The 18,817-nt window shown below is 41.6% G+C and overlaps 1 protein-coding gene across 5 annotated transcripts in view; it reads left to right on the plus strand.

Moving 5' to 3' along the window:
• Positions 1 to 1,119: 1,119 nt before the first annotated feature.
• Positions 1,120 to 18,817, plus strand: part of KLHL13 (kelch like family member 13) — a 192,380-nt gene continuing 174,682 nt past the window's right edge. For 2 of the 5 annotated variants that reach the window (XM_045805018.2, XM_045805021.2), the window contains exon 1: positions 1,120 to 1,489. The gene's annotated coding sequence lies outside the window, so the exon portion shown is untranslated. The remainder of the gene's footprint in view (positions 1,490 to 18,817) is intronic. The other 3 variants (XM_045805017.2, XM_045805020.2, XM_045805022.2) reach the window with 2 other exon arrangements.

The raw sequence follows: 18,817 nt of genomic DNA on the forward strand, positions 1-18,817 counted from the left end.
GGAAATCAAACGAACTACAGTCCCCACACTCGCCCAGTCACTTCCTTAAGGAAAACACAAAACAAAACGGCGAGAAAAAGGACTGTTAACAGCAAGCTTCCATTATTTTTCCTGGGAGGAGTCTGGAATTACAAGTAGACGAGGCAAAGAGAGGTGTTAAGAAGGTGGCCTCAGGCTGCAACCTTCTGGGAGGCAAGGAATGAATAGAGGACTCGCAAGGGGAAAAACAGGCTTGACTGGGGTTTTTGTTGGGGGCTAGGCTGACCGAACTGGGAGGGGAGTCAAGATTCTGCCTTAGAATAGCAGCAGTCCTACCAGTTTGCGCCCGGCGGTTAAGAGCTTGGGCGCTGGCATCACACCGCCTGGGATCCTGGGTCCTGCTCTGTCCCTTCCTAATTCTGTCACCCCCGCAACTTGTTTCACCTTTCCGCCTCGGTTTTCCCGCTTGCGAAACGGCGATGAGAATAATGTGGACCGCGTGGAGTAGCTGTGAGAGTGGAGGGAATTAATAGTTCGGCGCGTGGTTTATAGTAAACGCTCAGTAAACTGTTAAACTGCTCGAGCTGTTGTTACTGTTCCTCTTTCTTAATACTCTGCGCTCCCGTAGGGAGGGGGACCCCGAAGCGCTGAGCGCGCGGGCAGGCTGGTTTTGAGGTGCGCGCCCCGCCGAGGTGAAGCGGCACGGTTCCCAGGGCACGCCCGGGCCGTCGCTGAATCCGAGGGGCCGAGCCTACGGCTGGCCTCCTGCTGGAGCGGCTGACCCGGGGCGGGCGCGCCGCGGGCCCTGGATACTTGACAGTTTCCACCTCTCCTGCCTCCTGGGCACTGGAGGCCATGTGGGCTCAAACGCGAGCGTCCCGGTTTCGGAGGCGTGAGGGCCACTGGGCGGTCTCCGCCGCCCCGCGGCCCCGGGCCCACCCGCGCCGCGCACCGGCTGTGGGGGAGGAGTTCTGCTCGGACCCTCCACTCGGTCCTAGCCCCAGCTCCCCCCGCCTCCCGCGCAGGCGCCGCCCGGGCCACCCCCGCCGCCATGTTTCCCCCGCCCGCGCGCTCGCTCCCCCGGCCCCCCTCCCCTCCTCAACTGGGCTCCCGCCCCCTCTTCCCCCCCCCCCCCGTGAGGTCAGCCGGAGGCTCTGCCGCTGCGGCCGCCGCAGCTCAGCTCCCATTCCGGGGAAGCCTGGAACGGGGACTTTCGATAATAAGTGGAGCGGCGTTCGGGTTAGGGTCCGTGCTCTCCGCCTGCGCGGGGGCGAAGTGACCAGGGCGAGCAGGGGGTGCGGCGGTGCGGGGCCGGTGTCTCGCCAGCCGGAGGGAGCCCCGGCTGTGCCGCGCGACTCACTCTCTGGCCCTCGGAGCGCAGCAGCGGGCTGACGGGCGGCGGGACGCGGGGACGCGGCAAACAAGGTGAGGCAGGGTCCTGAAGTCGCAGGGGCTCCAGCAGCCACCTCCCCGCCCGCCTCCGGGACCCGGCGCGGCGAGGCGGTGCGCGGTAAGGAGTTGGGATCTGCACCGGGGGCAGAGGGACAGGGAACCAGCTGGGCTGTTTGCGCGCCCCCCCCCTTTTTCTCTCGCGTGCGGGTGCGCGCTCATCCCTGCACCTTCTCATCCCTACCTCCCGGACTCGGAGGCTCCACCAGACGCCTGGGTTCTTTCAGCACCCCCGACCCCAGTTTTCCTTTGCTTCTTTGTTATCCCTCCAAGATCTTCTTGTCCGGGCTTCGCTGTCGCTGCCCCGATGATCTGGGGTCCCTCCGCTCGCTTCAGCCTCACTGTCTCTTGCCCTCCTAACAGTTTCGGCTTTGTGCCTCCCAACCCATCCCTCCCTCGGAATCTTCTAACTTGGGAGGCTTCGCTGCTGGCTCCCGAGTCAGGAGCACACTCCTCTTCCTCGAAGCTTTTAACTCCTCTCTGGACGCCTTCATCTCTGAATGTCTTGGCTTCTTTGGTTTAATCACAGTTGACTAATGGTTTTCTTGGAAGCTTACTGTCTAGCCTACGGCTTACTGAAATTGATGGGAATGATCTTCTAGTATATATATTAGCTAAGGAACTCAGAAGTTTCTTTCTAGGTTTCGGCAACTTAGTCCAAGAACCACAGCCACTTGAAATGTATGCTATATATGTTTGTGTGTGTTTGTACGCAATTCTAGCACATGGCCCTAAATCTGATTCTTCCTCCACTGCTGAGCAGGCCTGAGAGAGAGAAAGAAAAGAGAGTGGGACTTCTGATGCCTGCTTCCATTTCTCCATCTGCAAACTGGGATGTTCATCTTTTACTGTACTCAGAATTCTAGCGGTTTGGGATAGTCACTCAAGTTAGTGTAGGCTGTTTATTAAGCACACGCATAGGAACTGAGAAAATCCGGGGTTTCAAACTGCGGTTGTTGGGAGGGCACCTGCCTTAATTTTTTTTTTTTAAAGAAGCCAGAGTTTCTTAGTGTGCATCTGCCATTTGTATAAACCCTCAAGAAGCAGCATTTACAAAGCACACAATTAGAAAAGAGACTGCCTTGCTGTGGACTGGAGATTGGTTTGCTCAAGTAATTTCACGCAGTACCACTTACTTTCTCAGCGATGTCCAGTCGCTCCCATACTGAGGCTCATTTACTCACATCCATGCCGAAATTAGTGTGTGAAGAAAATTGAATGGAGAGGCTGCAAGTGGAGGCAGATACAGTGAATTAGCACATGCTAACGGTTGTGGCTGTTTTTTGGAAATGGGCTGTATCTAGTATTCAGATTTGAAAACCGAGAAAAGTGAAATGATCAACCAAGCAGTTATGACATCGTTTTACACTTAAAAATAGTAGCTTCTTGAATTGCAAGTTTTTATTACTATCCTTAGAATGATAGCGTTGTCCGCTTGATATGTGATCGGGGGTTGCCATTGACACAATGTTCATTAACGGGCAGTAATCTCAGAAGAAACGGAGTTGGGAATGAAGGTAAGGACTAAATTTCACTGTCCTGGTAGCATTTGTTTTGGCAGTGAGACAAGGAATGTAAGTTTCTGCTGCAGCATCCAATGATGTATTTAGAAAATAGATGAGTAAGAGCCTCAATTTCCCCTGGTTTTAAAATCTGCACTTTTATAAGCACACTTTGAAAAGCATGGTGTGACTCTATAGTTTGAAGTTGAGGTTCTGAGGAAAGCAGTTTTTAGGAGAACAGTAAAGGCTATTGATTATCAGTTTAGTTAGATGGACTGCAGATGATTTGTAGTTTCCCTCATTTGTTTGATAAATTCCTGACTTCACTTTAGTTTTATTTAAAAAAAATGGAATAGAGTAGGGAAAGAGGATTTATAGTAATAGGCCAACCTAAATCTGTGATTTTCTTGGCAACCCATTCTGGAAAGACATACTAACTTGCAAACTGTTTCAAGGAAAACAGTTTGTATCATTCTGTTATTTTTTTTCCGTTTGTGATTATTATTGATACTAAGTCTAAGTTTAGACTGCCACCAATATGAACTATTTCTGTTTGCCAGAAAAAAAATAATGAAGTTGGTTATGAGTTCATCCTGAGCATTTTGCTTTGAATCTTTTCAACATGTCTCAATACGTATTTGATAAACCCACTTGGTAGACCTAGAGGTTATCAGACCGGGTGTTTCTGATGTCGCTAAACATAACTGCAGTTTGCTAATGAATTGTCTTCCTTTTCATTTTCTTTACATTTTACGTTACTTTTCTTCATGTAATTTGACTTAGAGTAGTGAAATGAGACTAAGCGGTTTTCAAATTGATTTTGATGTTTAATAAACTACTACAACGTCCTCAAAGTATTTTTTCTTAAATCCAGTGCTTGCAACAGATCTATTTTTACTGCTGTGAAATAACTCAACAATTTGCCAGGCATCATCAGATTTCAGAAAATGTAGAAAGATTGTGGAAAAATGAACAGCCCTAGAGAAAGCATCTCAAAATTAGAGGGGAAAAAAAGGCTGTTTTCAAGTTACTGACATTCATATCAATCAGCTTTTAAATATATTGTTCATTCATTCAGTGATTTATTTGACAAAATCTGTGGAGCACCTTGCATTTGCAACTCTATTAGGCATGAGGCCCTGTATTGTTACAAGGCAGGATCCTTGCCCTTGTGGAGTCTCCCAGAGGCTGTAGTCCACCCAAGGATAGAGGCAACAAACCAGTAAACAAACGAAGATCCTCTCAGATTGTAGGAAGAACAATGAAGGAAATAAGTAACGAAATGTGATCTGGAGACCTGGGAAGGGCTTATTTGGCAAGGGTGGTCAGGAAAGGCCTCTTAGCAGCAAAGGTGACCTTTGAACGGAGACCTGAAAGAGAAGAGAGAATAGCCTACCTTGTGAAGAACAGAGAGACGAAGGAAGAGCCAAGGCCTTGAGGCAGGCAAACAGACAGCAGGGTGTTTGAGGAACAGAAAGCAAGCCAGGATGGCCAGCCCCAATGACATTGGGTGGGGGCAGTCGTTAAAGGTGTTCCAGAACCCCAGGGGAGTTGGATGATCATACAGGGCCTGGAAATGCTGAGAAAGAATTTGGGTTTGATTCTCAGAACAAGGGGAAGCCAGGGAAGAGTCTTTATGAACTACTTTTCTGTGGAAGGTCACTGGCTGGGAAAAAAATGTACTCAGTGGAAATAAGTAAAAGTGTGTTTTGCAGAGGCGGTCTGGCTACACAGTTGTTTACGTTAAGACCTGAGGATGAAAAGCTTTGTTTGATATGTATGCTAAATAAATAAGTAATTCGGTTCTTCCACTCTGCATAGATAAGGGGATAGGGGACTGGGAACTCTGAGGTGAGTGTGTTGAAAAGCAGTTTACTTTCCAGAGTTATATTGTCACCTGTGCCCTGAGGTAAGTTGTCACCAGCTTTATTGAAAATCAGACCACTGTTCAGCCCAAGAATTTGTTTTTCAAAGAATGATGTTTTATTTTCTCATAGAAATATGTTTCCTTTGGAAGGTTGGAAGTTTCATTTGAATATGAAAGAATACTTCGGTTTTAGACGTGGCATGTGAGATTTTTCAGGGGACTTTCCCATTTTCCTTTACTTGTTGCCTTCTCCAGAATTTTTTTAAAGTTTTTATTTATTTAAGTAATCCTTACACTCAACGTGGGGCTCGAACTCATGACCCCAAGATCCAGGGTCGCATGCTCTTCCGACTGAGCCAGTCAGGCCCCCCCCCCCCCCCCCCCCCCCCCCCCCGCCCAGAGTTTTCCAGCTGCCATTCTTTGAGAGATTACTCTACTCCTTGAGGCTTACATGAATTTAGATTTGGTATGTATTTTGTGCCCTGAGCTCTTGCTCAGAACCACTCCAGCTTTGAGGTCTGGTTGGCCCCAAATAGGAATTCAGATGGTCGTCGACATTCCATAGGGGTAGATCTTAGTATTATGGGGCAGTAACTGCGAAATAATCTTCAGCAACTCCCGCAGAGAGTCTACTTCCCGCTCCTTAGCACTCCAGGACTCTGCGTGGTTTGAGCCACGCCGGCTGTCCTCCATGTCCTTATTATTCTCTTACACAAATCCTCTGGGGGTTTCAGCTGATTTTCCCCAGTTTGGAACTTTCCTGCTCAGCTTCATTCTTGGCCTCGAGTAGGTACGCAATGACTGCTTGTTGAATGGATGCCTTGCCATCATCTCTCTGAAAAGCCATCTCCTTTCTTTTCTATCATCGCAAATCCCAACAGCAGTCAAGGAACAGTTCACAACCCTTGTCCTATTTTACACCAAACCCACCGACCCGGTCTCCTCCTCTGGAGGTGAACGGTCATCACACACTCGCCACGTGTCACACAATTATGTTGATTTGGTGCCTGGCTACCTCCGCACGGGTCTCTGACTTCACGAAGGCGACCTGGATTTGTCTGGTTCGCTCATCGTTGTATCCTGACCACCTGGCATTTGGTATGCCCTCTATAAATAGTCGTTGAATAATGAGTAGACGCTGCCTTGTGATGTTTCTCCTATTATTGTTTTGGATACTTAAATCGTTTCATGCTGTTTTACTTAGCACCTATTTGTCAAGTGTTCTCAGGCAGTTTCTGAGAGGAGCTGGAGGACAGCTGTTACGAGCACAAGCTCTGGGGTTGGGCTGTCTGTGTTGCCATGTTGGCTAGGAGACTTTCTGGCTGTGGGACACTGGGCACGATGCTTAACCTCTCTGTACCTCCTATTTCTCATCGGGAAGGTAAGGATAATAGAACTTCCCTCTTAGAGTACTTGTAAGGATTAAACGAGTTACCTAAGTCCACAAGTCCTTGTTTGCAATTGTTAAAATTCGAAAGCTCTGACGACCCATAAAATTTTGTTTGGTAAGTGCCATCCTCAGATGGTGGCAAAATCTGACTTGAGCCACAGGAGGGTATTTAGAGTCTTTATTCTCTTCAGTGTTAATCTTTTTTTTTTTTTTAAAGATTTTATTTATTTATTTGACAGAGATAGAGACATCCAGCGAGAGAGGGAACACAAGCAGGGGGAGTGGGAGAGGAAGAAGCAGGCTCATAGTGGAGGAGCCTGATGTGGGACTCGATCCCGGAACGCCGGGATCACGCCCAGAGCCGAAGGCAGGCGCCTAACCGCTGTGCCACCCAGGTGCCCCTCAGTGTTAATCTTTATTTGGTTTGGCTATAGAATTAGTAGTACGTGTAGGGGGTAGGGCCTCAGATCCGACTGGGGTATTACATAATATATAGTATATGCAGGTTATTGCCTCTCCAAAAGCCCGAACATGTCTGAATTTGGAAACACATCTGGCACCAAGGTTTTCGGATAAGGGATTGTATACGTCTCAGTAAAGTGCTTGAGTCAGCACCTTGCACGTAAGAAGTTATTGCTCTTGCTGCTGGAGATTAGAGAGGTAAATACACAACTGTCTCCTTCCCAATACCTTTCTCAGACTGGTTACCATGTAAATACATGCTGATTTATTCACGCAACGACTCTGAATAGAGGGCTGGCTGTGTGAGCCTCATTTTATCATAGGAAAACAGATATGGGTCATGTGACTGAAACGAGCCAAGAACTAGATCTCTCAATACTCTCTCATCAGGCACCATTAGGAATATTTATTTTATTTTTTGTTTTGCTATTGTTATTTAAACCAAAGCGTGCTTCTTTAGTCGGGGGAGGGGGAGGATTGAGTTAAGAATTCATTTAATATGATTAGACACTTATACTTTGCAGTTGCTAAATATTTATTGAACTCCTCCTGTGTATGGAAATCGGTATTAAAAGCATGAGAGAGGTACAAAACAAATGAGGCGTAGTTCCTGGTGTTTAGTGGTCCCAGTGCCATGCACGGTTACATGGGAACATGGTCGTCCAGTACAGTTCTTCCTTTTACTTTGTGAATTTGACATCATTAATATTAAAAATGTACAAAGGAAAACACAAGAGGCAATTGAAAACTTGTCTTAGTGTCCAATATATGGAATTGGTTTTTAATACCTAAACTACTCCCCACCCCCTGAAATACTTGCCCTATATGACATTCTGGCAACCTTTCGTTTCTAACTAAATTAAATACGATATGATTTTTATTGTCTTTCCTTATCAATATTTGTAAATCATAATTGATACATTTTCATTGTCCTTTTGCCTTTGTGGGTTTGGGCGTAATTGTATGTCCCAAAAGATTTTTCGGGAATGTTCTGTTGCAGTGGAAAACTAGTTCTTGAAACCATTCTGCCAGTTCGTTCAACAGATACGTATTTAGCACCTATTATATTCTAGGCATTGCGCTAGTTTAAGCAAATAGAATCTCTGTTCGGTGCTCTTTTCCTCAAGCTGGAGTACACTGGGTATACTGGGTGAGCAGTGTGGGGGTGCGATAGTGTGCCAAGGGAGCTACAGAGTACAACAGCTTGTGTATTCTTGAGGACTCTGTTTTACACAAAGATTTAGGAGAACGTTCTCTGGTGGCGAATTAAAACTGTTTAATAATATTTAAACAGACTCGTATACATTGTGATGTAGAGTGCAATATTCATATGAAAATTTGAGGTAAAACCCAGTGCTTCAAAGAAAGTCTCTGCTTGCGCAAGGTCAGCTGTGGTAACCCTGGGGTGACCCTTTGAAAAGCACCAAGGCCGCAATATGCTGAGTCCGTTCCTTTAGTCAAATGCCCAGACATTTTCATAGCCTTAAATTTTCATGATGACCTTCAGGAATGGTAATAGACATTAAATTTTTCCCATCCTTTTTTCCTAATTTCTTTTAGTTCAAGAGAACACTCTGGTTGTTTGATAATGGCCTAAATCTTAAAATGTGGTGAGTCCTAACAGAGTTCCTAATATTGGTGGGAAATAGCTAAGATTGATAGTGAAGGGCCTGCCAAGGGACTGGTCTTCAGAAGACAGGCTGTTAGAACACAATGACCATGAACTTAGAGCAGCACAACCGATGGGGTCAAAGCTTTGTCCCATCCCATGAACACTTGCCTATGTCACTGATTGAAGTTAACTCCTGCTAACTTTAAAGCTGCTTTCCTTTATAACACATACAGTCTACAGATTGCTTTGTTAATTGCCGGCTACCAACATGTTTAATAGTAGAGGAAAGTTGTCCAGGTTCATGTGCTGTGAGGGCAACAAAAGGTTTCTAGAGTTTTAGACGGTTTTGAAAAGGGGTGAGCAGTGCATTGGAGGAATGCCTGTTACCAAGCAAATGATTTGATTTGCCCCGAATGAAAAAGATGAAGAGAAAGGCAAGTGAAGAAAAGGAGTGAAAGTAACTGGAGTAAGTCGAATGCTAAATCTCTCAACTGATTTTGATTATTGCTGTCCCACTTTCATTGTTGTCGCCCCACTCCAGACACAGTTCACAGGGCCTGCCATTGTTGTATCGTTGTGTTCCTGCCCAAAGCTCATCAGGACATGGGTATAGAGGGGCGATTAAGGGATGGTTATTACATGCTGTGTGTTAAGTTCTTTTACATGTCACAGTTTTTCCGTAAAAGGGGATAATAGAGTTGTGGAGTTTTGCTTCTTGATTCCGTTTTATAAAAATAGCCATACTTTTCGATTTTCTGTTCTACTGTTAAATATTTCTCAGTGGGAAGGCAGTAGAAATCAGTGGCTAAGATCTCGGGCCCTGGACTCATAGGCTTGGGTTCACAAATCCTGACTCTGCCTCTGGTTGCCAGTGTGGTTTTGGGCAACTCCATTTACCTCTCTGAGCTTTGTCTGCCTCCTCTGTAAGCAGTCTCATCTGGTGGTTTTAAGGATTATATGAACGAATGCATGTAAAGTCCTAAGCATAATTCAAGCTACATGGTAGATATTCTTATTATTGACCCTTAGTAGATTTAATGGCTTAAGTAGCTAAAACTTGGGGCATACTACAGGAGCTTTGCCACTTACATATGAACCAGAAATGTAAGGGAAAATTGTGTCTTTCCTTTATATTGCCTTGATCCCAGCGGGAATGATATTTTTTGAACATGTATCTCTTGAATAGTGAACTGACTGCTTAGAAAGTAACACTAGTTTTCTGGCAGACAAGAAAGTTTATGATAAGTGCTCGTTTTATTACTTATTCGAAGGCAGTATCACACTGAATGCAAGGAAGCTGTCAATTTTTTAATATGATTGACCCAATATATATTTAAATATGATAGTGTTTAGCCTAATAGGATTTAAAGGTTTAATCTTCATTTTGAAGGGAAAGGGAGATGCAGGAAAATGTATACAATAAACAGTGTTGTCTTTGAAATGAAAATTTTTGGTCTTCTGATACTCAAAGAGGTCCTCTCTTTTCTTGATTTATCTCTATTCCAGATTTGAGGTCCTCACAGAAGAAAATATTGAAATATTTATAACCGTTAAGCCACTGGGAGGAGGGGTAACTCTGTTTGAATAATGTCTTCTATAGATTTTGAGATGTCATGGTTATCTTAAGCTTTTGTTATAGTTACTCTGGCAACAAATCAAATAAAACCTTAGAGATGATAAAAGTTCAGTAGCAGTTTTGATAAATGAATGGATAAGTCTAAGTAGATTATTGAGAGTAGCTTCCCGTGTTGGAGGGCTGGTGTAACCCTTTGGGTTGGAAGTACATGACGGTAGTGTTCCTGCGTTCCCCTGTTCTGGCATTCTTCGTTTCCAGTGTCAGACAGATGATGAGACAGTTGATCCTTGGGTAGCCCACTTGGTTATGGAATGCCATTGGTATACAGAAGGGAATGAACCAGGAGACACGTTGCTCAGGTAACAGTATATTCACTGTATATTTTGTGATGATTATTATGATAATATACGTTCAAGCACTTGAAAAGCCTGGCTCACCATATTTGTATTCTATTTGTATATTTGTATAATATTAGGTATTGAGTGTTACCTGCATTGATAGTCATCATGACCAGCATCATATTTGAACTCGAAAAGGCAACATTCAAAAGTATCTGTAGAAAAATTAGACTTATTCTGTCCTTAGGTAATAAGCTCAAACGTGAAGGATAATGCCATTGACTTACAGAACAACTTTCTTTTGAAGCACGGTTAATTATTCTTATTTTCTTTACTTCAGTGTAGTACGCACCGTGAGGTTGAATGGCTTGCAGAAGGTCACGTCGCCTGAGATGGAGCTAGGAGCAGAATGCAGGGCCCTTGGTTTTTAACGAAGTGCTTTTTCAATAATAATGTCAAAGACTTGTTACCCAAAAGATTCTTTCATGTTTCTTTCTTTTTTTTTTTTTCCTTAAAGATTTACTTATTTATTTTGAGAGAGAGAGCGAGAGTGAGAGTGCGCAGGCTGGGGGGGGCAGAGGCAGAGAGAGTCCCAAGAAGACTCTGTGCTCAGCAGGGAGCCCCACGTGGGGCTCGATCTCAGGACCCTGAGATCATGACCTCAACTGAAACCAAGAGCCAGAGGCCCAACCTACTGCGCCACCCAGGCGCCCCAGATTCTTTCATGGTTCTCGTCTTTGAGTTGACAGGGTGAACCCAGAATTTCAGCAGTGGAGAGTCTGACCATATTTTGGGACCTGTATAACTTCTTGCACAATTTGGCATTTAGCAAAGTGAATTTTGGGTTTATTAAAAAATTTTCTAAGCACTTTTAGCATCATAGAGGTGTTTTATTTAAACATTCATGAGCAAGCATTTGCTAAGTAATTGTATGTAAAGCATTCTACTAGGAGGAAGAAAATATATCCAATATCCTGAAATATCCTATAGTCTAGCAGGGGCAAAAGAGAACATGAAGCAACCTGATATCAACCAATACTAATATTTTTTAAAGATTTTATTTGTCGGAGAGAGAGAGCAAGAGAGAGCATAAGCAGGGGGAGCAGCAGGCAGAGGGAGAAGCAGGCTCAACACGGAGCAAGAAACCCGATGCAGGACTCGATTCCAGGACTCTGGGATTATGACCTGAGCCAAAGGCAGACGCTTAACTGATTGAGCCACCCAGGTGTCCTAGCCAACACTAATATTAATATCAATATCAATCAGTAATTACTAAGTTATCATAGCACCCACTGTGAGTGTGGCACCATTGTAAGTGCTTTATATGCATGAACACATTTAAACTATGTAACAATGCTATGAGGTAGTGACTTTATTATCCCCATTTTACAGATGAGAAAACTGAGGCACAGAGAAGTTAGATAACTTCCCAAGGTTGCACACCTAATAAGTAGAAGAGCTAGCATTAAAATCTATACAGCCTAGTTTTAGAGTCTGTGTTTTTTAACCACAATGCTTCCTTTTTATTCCATGTCTGACAGGGGACATTATATAAGAGCATGATAGCTAAACAAGGCATGCTAGAAAATGTTCTGGATAAATACAGAGAGAGGAAGGATCGGAGTAGGGTGTTTAAGTTGGCAAGCTATTTTGAATAAGGTACTTTTGAAGCAGCTCTTCTTGAAAAGCAAGGAATGTATTCTGAATATTTTAATGCCCAAAGCTGTGTGCATGTATGTTGCACGTGTATGCACAGGGGCACACGCGTGTGCGTGTTTGTGTTCATTTTGAACTAGAAAAAAATTGCAAGGGTAAATCAAATGGAGAATCCTATATATTGACAGCCTATCATAGCTCTGTTTTTGTGTACACTACAAGGCTCCACAAACATGTTTTTAAAACTATGTAACAACTTTATAGAGCTATAATTTAACTACCCTATAATTGGCCCATTTACAGTGTACAATTCAGTCAATTCAGTGGTTTTTAGTATCTTCACAGAGTTGGGTAACCATTACCACAATCAATTTTAGAACACTTTCATCACCCCAAAAACAGAAATAGGTGTTTTGAAACAAATGTAGCCACAAAGGGAATGGACGTAACGTGTCTGTTGGTACTACTGTTTTTATAGCAAAATGTTCAGAGATGCCTGCTCAGTGTAACTGAGATCTTATGCCATTCTCCTCAGTGTAGTTCTAACTTGCTGCAGAACGCCTTCTTTTAATTTCATTTCAATCACTGACTAGTCTTTTAAAGGATTATATATTTATCTGACTTTGAATTCTGAATCCATGTTGATTATGTAGATTTGCTCGTTATGTACTTATCACAAGCATGTGGATATTAGTACTACATAACTAAGCCAGGCTTGCATTTAAAAATAAAACTGCTAAAAAAATAAAAACAAAACAGCTAAACTCGCTAGTGTGAATGGCTCCCTCCTTGTCTACACCTGCTTCTATAGTGTGCAGGAGCCAGAGATACCTGAGAAATGTTACGTGTGCATACTGGCATTTTTTAATATTTCTAAAGATCATGCCTGACATAGGTTAGTAATGGATAGATGGCGGAGATAAAAGTAACACTTGCCTTTGGCCAGGATATAGAACTGGGATGGTGTGTTTTGGAAAATGTCCCGTAAAATGTGTTCCGCGATACTGTGTACATGTATTGCGAAATAACTGGAACTTAAAAAAAAATCAGAAGATTTTTCAGCCAACTCACACTTGACTAAAATATAGTCTGTTGTTACAGTCAACAGTGGGAGTTACCAAACCAGATATCTGTGTGCGGTGCAGGAAAGGTAGGCTAGTCCCAGTTCTCCATTAGAGTAATAAGCTATAGTCAGTGTTAACTGTCCAGCTAAAGAGTGGCTATTTACTTTTTATTATTAAAAATAATCTTTGAGGGGCGCCTGGGTGGTGCAGTCAGTTAAGAGTCAGACTCTTGATTTCAGTTCAGGTCATGATCTCAGGGTCATGAGATCGAGCCCCATGTCAGACTCTGCACTGAGCACAGAATCTGCTTGGGATTCCCTCTCCCTCTCCCTCTTCACCGCCCACTAGTGCTCTTTCTCTCTTCTTTCTGTCTCTCAAATAAATAAATAAATCTTTAAAAAAGAAAACAAAAACTAATCTTTAGACATAATTAGATGTCTCGAAGAATGTAGCTATCTTTGTAAATGAGTTAATCTTGGATTGGTCTCTTCCTACTTCTGATTTCACCTACTTTTTCTTTCAGAATGATTTTGTAATGTTATTTTATGCTTCCTCCGTAGTTTTTTATGCTTATTATATACTTGAAGTGAGTTTCTTTTCAGGGGCCAAAGTAGTTTCATTTGAAGTTAAAGTGACTTGATTCACTCAAAATGATTTGCTGTAAATGTTAAGTGTGTGTGTGTGTATACATATATATATATATATATATATATAATTTATATAAAATTATATTTATATATGTATTTAAACTGAACTATAGTTGACATAAAATATAATATTAGTTTCAGGTGTATAACATAGTGATTTAACAATTATATTCATTAAGAAATGTTCACCAAGGTAAGTGTAGTTACCATCTGTCACCATACAGAGTTATTACAATACCATTGATTATATCCCCTATGCTGTACTTTTCCTCCCTGTGGTTTATCGATAAATGGAAATTTGTACCTTTTAATTCTCTTCACCTATTTTGCCCATCCCCCCAAACCCCTCTCCTTTGGCTACCACCAGATTGTTCTCTGTATTTGTGAGTCTGTTTCTGTTTCGATTGTTTGCTTTGTTTTTTTAGATTCCACATATAAGTGAAATCATACGGTATTTGTCTTTCTCTGACTTATTTCACTTAACATAATACTCTCTAGGTCCATCTGTGTTGTCCTGAATGGCAAGATTTCATTATGGCTGAGTAATATTCCAACACACGCTCCACATCGTCCCTACGCACTCATCTACCAGTGGATATTTAGGTCGCTTCCATATCTTGGCTATTCTAAACAATACTACAATAAGCATAGAGGTGCCTGTATCTTTTTGAATTAGTGTTTTGGTTTTTTCGGGTCGATGCCCTGAGGTAGAATTACTGGATTGTATGGCATTTCTATTTTTAATTTTTTGAGGAAGCTCCATACTGTTTTCCAGAGTGGCTGCACAAGTTTGCATTTCTACCAACAGTGCACAGGTGTTCCCTTTTCTCCGCGTCCTCACCAACACTTGTTTCTTGTCTTTCTGATAGCATTCTGACAGGTGTGAGGTGGTATCTCATGGTGGTTTTGATCTGCGTTTCCCTGATGATGACTGATGTTGAGCATCTTTTCATGTGTCTGTTGGCCATCTGGATGTCTTTGGAAAAAAGTCGATTCAGGTCCTCTGTCTGTTTTTAATCAGATTATATCTCTTTTTGGTGTTGCGTTGTGTGAGTTCTTTATGTATTTTGGATATTAACCCCTTATTGGTTGTACTATATGCAGAGATCTTTACCCATTCGGTACATTGCCTTTTTGTTTTGTCGATGGTTCCCTTCATTGTTCAAATGATTTTTAGTTTGATGTAGTTCCAGTAGTTTATTTTTCTAATGTCCAAGAATTTGCTACTGGGTTCAGTCAGTTAAGCGTCTGACTTCGGCTCAGGTCATGATCTCAGGGTCCTGGGATCGAGCGCCATGTCAGCTCCACGCTCAGTGGGGAGTCTTTGTCTCTCTCCCTCTGTCCCTCCTCCCACTTGTGTGCTCTCCCTCTCTCTCTCTCAAATAAGTAAGTAAAATCTTAAAAAAAAAAAGAGTTTGCTACCTGTGTTTTTGTTTAGATTTATGGTTTCAGTTCTTACATTTAGGTCTTTAGTCCATTTTGAGTTTGTTGTTGTATATGGCACAAGAAAGGGGTCTAGTTTCATTCTTATGCATGTAGCTGTTCAGTTTTCCCAACGCCATTTATTGAAGCTACTTTCTTTGATTGCATATGCTTGCCTCCTTTGTCTTAATTGACATTATAAGCGTGAGTTTTTCCTGGGCTCTTTATTCTGTTACATCAGTCCTGTGTCTTTTTTTGTGTCAGTACCGTTCTGTTTTGATAATCACTGTAGCTTTGTATAACTGTTTGAAATCTGGGATTGTGATACCTCCAGCTTTTCTATTTTTTTTTAAGTTTTCATTTAAATTTCAGTTAACATGCAGTGTACTATTAATTTCAAGTGTACGATGTAGTGATTCAACACTTCCGTACAATACCTGGTGCTCATCACAAGTGCACTCTTTAATCCCCGTCACCTATTTCTCCCATCCCCCCAGCTACCTCCCCTCTGATAACCCTCGCTTTGTTCTCCATAGTTAAAAGTCTGTTGCTTGGTTTGCCACTCTCTTTTTGTCCCCTTTGCTCATCTGTTTCATTTCCTAAATTCCACATGAGTGAGATCATATGGTATTTGTCTTTCTCTGACTGACTTATTTCACTTAGCATAATACTCTCTAGCTCCATCCATGTTGTTACAAATAGAAAGATTTCATTCTTTTTTTATAGCTGAGTAATATTCCATTACACAAACACATACACATACACACACCCCGATGTGTGTGTGTATATAGTTATATATATATATATATATATATATATATATATATATTCTGTGTATATATATATACATACCACATTTTCTTTATCCACTCAACAGTCAGTGGACACTTGAGCTGTTTCTATAATTTGGCTGTTGTAGATAAGGCTGCTATAAACATCAGGGTGCATGTATCCCTTTGAATTAGTATTTTTATTTTCTTTGGGTAAATACCTAGTAGTGCAATTACTGCATTGTGGGGTAGATCTATTTTTAACTTTCTGAGGGACCTCCATACTGGTGTGAGGTGATAGCTCATTGTAGTTTTGATTTGCATTTCCCTGATGATCAGTGATGTTGAACATCTTTTGAAGTGTCTGTTGGCCACCTGTATATCTTCTTTGGAAAAATGTCTATTCATGTCTCCTGCCCATTTTTAATTGGATTATTCATTTTTGGGGTGTTGAGTTTTATTTATATATTTTGGATACTAACCCTTTATCAAATATATCATTTGCAAATACCTTCTGCCATTCTGCACATTGCCTTTTAGTTTTGTTGATTGTTTGCTTTGTAGAAGATTTTTATTTTGCTGCCTCCAACTTTGTTCTTTTTCTTAAGATTGCTTTGGCTACTCAAGGTCTTTTGTGGTTCCATTCAATTTTAGGGTTATTTGTTTGAGTTCTGTGAAAATTACTGTTGGTATTTTGATAGGGATTGCATTGAATCTGTAGATTGCTTTGGGTAGTATGGATATTTTATTTTATTTTATTATTTTTTTTAAGTTTTCTAAATTTGTTTATTCGACAGAGATAGAGACAGCCAGCGAGAGAGGGAACACAAGCAGGGGGAGTGGGAGAGGAAGAAGCAGGCTCATAGCAGAGGAGCCTGATGTGGGGCTCGATCCCATAACGCCGGGATCACGCCCTGAGCCGAAGGCAGATGCTTAACCGCTGTGCCACCCAGGCGCCCCTGGGTAGTATGGATATTTTAATAGTATTCTTCCAATCCATTATCATGGTGTATTTTCCCATTTATTTGTGTAGTCTTCAGTTTCTTTCATCAGTTTCTTACGGTTTTTAGAGTACATGCGTGTCACCTCCTTGGTTAAATTTATTCCTAGGTATTAATTTTTTGGGTGTAAATTGTAATTTCTCTTTCTACTAGTTCATTATTAGTGTATAGAAATGCAGATTTCTTTTTTTTTTTAAAGATTTTATTTATTTGAGAGAGAGATAGGGAGAGAGAGCACGAGCATGGGGGAGAAGGAGAAGCAGGCTCCCTGCTGAGCAGGGAGCCCAATGTGGGGCTTGATCCCAGGACCATGGGATCATGACCTGAGCTGAAGGCAGATGGTTATCCGACTGAGCCACCCAGGCGCCTCTGCAGCAGATTTCTGTATATTAATTTTGTATCCTGCAACTTTACTGAATTCATTTATTAGGTTTAATAGATTTTGGTGGAGTTTTTATGGTTTCTATATATAGTATCATGTCATCTACAAATAGTGACAATTTTCCTTCTTTCTTACCACTTTGTTTACTTTTTTTTTCTTGTCTGATTGCTGCGGCTAGGATTTCCAGTACTATGTTGAATAAAAGTGGCAAGAGTGGAATTCCCTGTTTATTCCTGATCTCAGGGGAAAAGCTTTGAGCTTTTCACCATTGAGTATGATCTTATCTCCTGGTTTGTCATATATGGCCTTTTTTAAGTTGAGATATGTTCACTCTAAACCCATGTTGTTGAGTTTTTATCTTGAACAAATGTTGAATTTTTCAGATGCTTTTTCTGCATCTATTGAGATGATCATATGACTTGTATATTTAATTTTGTTAATGTGCTATATCACATTGATTGATTTATAGATGTTGAACCATCCTTGCATCCTTGAAATAAATCCCATTGTGGTGAATAGTGCTTTTAATGTACTGTTTAATTTGGTTAAAATTTGTTGAAGTTTTTTAAATCTGTATTCATCAGGGACATTGGTCTGTAATTTTATTTTTTCGTAGTTTCTTTGTCTGGTTTTGGTATCAGGGTAATTCTGGCCTCATAGAATGAATTTGGAAGCATTCCCTCCTCTTCTGTTTTCTGGAATTGTTTGAGAAGGATAGCTCTTAACTAGTCTTTAAATGTTTGGTGGAATTTACCTATGAAGCCGTCTGGTCTTGGATTTTTATTTGTTGGAAGCTTTTTGTTTTGTTTTGTTATTGATTCAGTTTGTTTATCAGTAATTGGTCTATTCAGATTTTCTATTTCTTCCTGATTCAGTCTTGAAGGATGTATGTTTCTAGGACTTTATCCATTTCTTTTAGTTTCTCCAATTTCTTGGTGTATAATTTTTCATATTAGTCTTATAATCCTTTGTATTTCTGTGGTATCAGGTTTTTTTTAAAGATTTTATTTATTTATTTGACAGAGAGAGCAAGTACAAGCAAGGGGAGCGGCAGGCAGAGGGAGAGGGAGAAGCAGCTCCCTGCTCAGCAGGGAGCCTGATGTGGGGCTCGATCCCAGGACTCTGAGATCATGACCTGAGCCCAAGGCAGACACGTAACTGACTGAGCTACCCAGGTGCCCCACTTTCATTTATGATTTTACTTACTTTGAGTCCTTCCCTTTTTCTTGATGAGTCTGGCTATGGATTTATCAATTTTGCTTATCTTTTCAAGGTTCAAGCTCCTAGTTTTACTGATCTTTTCACTTGTGCTTTTAGTCTGTATTACATTTATTTCTGCTATGATCTTTGTTATTTACTTCCTTCTATTCACTTTGGGCTTTATTTCTTCTCCATTTTCTCATTCCTTTGGTACAAGGTTATATAGTTTATCTGAGATTTTTCTTGTTTCTTGAGATAGGCCTGTATCATTATAAACTTCCTTCTTAGACATTTTTTGCTGTGTCTCAAAGATTTTGAACCATTGTATTTCCATTTTCATTTGCCTCCAGGTACTTTCTGATTTCCTCTTTGATTTTTTTTGGTTGACCATTGGTTGTTTCAGTGGCATATTGTTTAGCCTCCACATCTTTGTGTTTTTTCCCAGGTTTTTTTTTCCTTGTAATTTACATCTACTTTCATACCATTGTTGTTAGAAAAAT

Source organism: Ursus americanus, chromosome X (genome assembly GCF_024610735.1).
Source record: "Ursus americanus isolate L20-20 chromosome X, mUrsAme1.1.p, whole genome shotgun sequence".
Classification (NCBI taxonomy): domain Eukaryota; kingdom Metazoa; phylum Chordata; class Mammalia; order Carnivora; family Ursidae; genus Ursus; species Ursus americanus.